Below are 2,184 nucleotides of genomic sequence, written 5' to 3' on the forward strand. Positions count from 1 at the left end.
TTGGTAATGTTCCCATTGATATCATTGTTGATGCGAGGTTGTTTTTTGAACATGCCAATGCGGACATGATTTCCCCTGATGAGTTATGACTTCAGACGCGATGCGTGTGTGGAGGTGTGGAGTCCGCGTGATATGTGCGTAAGATAGGCTTCTCATGTGTTTGGAGATCCGCACTCTGAGACAAGCGCAAGCACAAGCACCCCCCCCCCCCCAAGGGAAAAAAGGGACCCCCCGAAAATATCGGCATAGTTTGAACACTGTGAATAGGCCATCGTTAACATGACCATTTGAGTATGAAAAGATTGTGAAACTATAGTTTAAAAAAATCATATGCATCTCAAACTGCTGTTAAAAGAAGCCTAATCTGTGGCCTCTGTGTTTATTTCAGGGGAATCTTGAAATTACTTATAATTGAATTGTTTAATTCAGTCAGTAAGCAGGAACTTCATACTTCTATATTCAAAAATATCCAAAATGGTTTATATCACAAACATGCGAGCATGTACCGTATAACAATAACCTCGCATGTGATTGGACCAGGACCAGGCGGTCATGGGCGTGGCTCATACAGTATAAACAGGTGTACCGTAGCTTACCAGGTACCGTAGTTTTCATGTGCTCCGGAACTTTCTCTTGGTTTCTGGGATTTTTGCTGCTTGGTGATCTTCAATGGCTGGACGGCGCCTCGCATTCTACTCTCCATCGACTCCTGTGTATGGACGCGATGGACCTGTGTCGGGAAGTCCGCAGACCGTTGAGAGAAAACTGCTGTCTGCTCTCAGTGGGTTGTCTCGTCAGATTGCAGAGCTGACTACGTTCGTAACTGACAGATTCAACTCTATGGACGACAGATTCAACACCGTGGAAGACAGATTGACTGCTTTGGAGGGACGTAACTTTGGGGAAAACGCAAACTCCAGGAAGAAAAGATGGGTGCAGAGTCCCATGATTGCGGTAAGAATTTGTCCAGTGTCTGCTAGCTAAGCTAAATAGCCTACCGGTAAAAGTAAGCATAGCAGCTAGCCCAGGCTAAAAGTAGCCAGTAGCTAGCTATGAGAGACAAGTGACTTAAAAACGTTGTTTTGTTCTTTTCACAGGAAACAGTACGCCGTCTTCACAACTCGGAGACAAACACTAGGCGATACGAGCCGGCGCAAGGGTAAGATTTAAAGAATATGCTTTCATTCTGTATGAGATGCGTTAATAGATGCAGATCCTAGCCTGATCCTAACTGTAGCCATCTTGTTTTCACAGACTAACTTTGCCTCATAACGAAGCCGTGACAAGCTATTTAGTGCGGGCTTTGTCGACAAATCCAAATCTTCATGATGCTGACAAAGACAACATTGTGTGTAAGTAACAACTATTTCACTAAATATTATGGTAGCCTATACTGTCCTTTCTCTGCTGTCTACACTTCCCTTCTTCCTTTCCCTTATTAAGCTTAGCCTACTGCTACGTTGTTAATCGTACTCTCATTTGTTTTTCTAGCTGCCTGCAAGATGTATTACGAAATCTTACGCAGGAGCTACAGGTACCAGCAGCCTGATCTTTCGTTGCAGGCGGAAGCAATGAAGTAGCCAGCTCGTAGTCGCTCCAGAAGAAAGAGGGTAAGATTTTTCAGTTTTGGTCAATGTGACTTTTTTTTTCAGTGTTTTTCATGTGTTGTGTCCATACGCAGTGCATTGCTCAGTACTTATTCTCTTTATCGATCGTTTTTACAGCTGTTTGACGCGAGACGAGGTGTCCTTGCTATGGACGAGATGGATGTATGGCAGTGTGCTACCGTAGACCTGATGTCGGATGAGGAAAATGGGGTGGTGGATGGGGTGTCTGGGTGGATCGTTAAGCCTCCGCCGTCCCGTAACCCGGAGCGAACTATTGCCGCTTTTCCACTACAAACGCGGCTGAGCCGTGCCGTGCTGAGTTGGGCTGAGTCGAGCTGAGCGGGGCTGTTGGAGTTGCATTTCGACTACAACCGCACTGAACCGTGCTGGCTGGAAGTGGGTGGACACATTGGGTGGAGTTAGCGAAAATGGGTGGACGTCACGTGATGTCGTTAAGCGGCGCAAACAGTGACATCAGTGATCTTTTAAGCGATAGTCTCACAGCCCGGATAGTAAACAATAAACATGGAGGACATGGTGTCGTTAGTGTTGCTGGTCTTGGTGCTGTGGCTTGTTG

At 46.0% G+C, this 2,184-nt stretch overlaps 1 long non-coding RNA gene across 1 annotated transcript; it reads left to right on the top strand.

Annotated features, from left to right (window-relative positions):
• Positions 1 to 778: 778 nt before the first annotated feature.
• LOC132886144 (uncharacterized) lies at positions 779 to 1,346 on the top strand. Its single transcript, XR_009654667.1, has 3 exons — positions 779 to 954; positions 1,098 to 1,159; positions 1,255 to 1,346. It is a non-coding gene; the product is annotated as an uncharacterized LOC132886144 (long non-coding RNA).
• Positions 1,347 to 2,184: the final 838 nt, after the last annotated feature.

This window comes from Neoarius graeffei, chromosome 5 (assembly GCF_027579695.1).
Source record: "Neoarius graeffei isolate fNeoGra1 chromosome 5, fNeoGra1.pri, whole genome shotgun sequence".
Classification (NCBI taxonomy): Eukaryota; Metazoa; Chordata; class Actinopteri; order Siluriformes; family Ariidae; genus Neoarius; species Neoarius graeffei.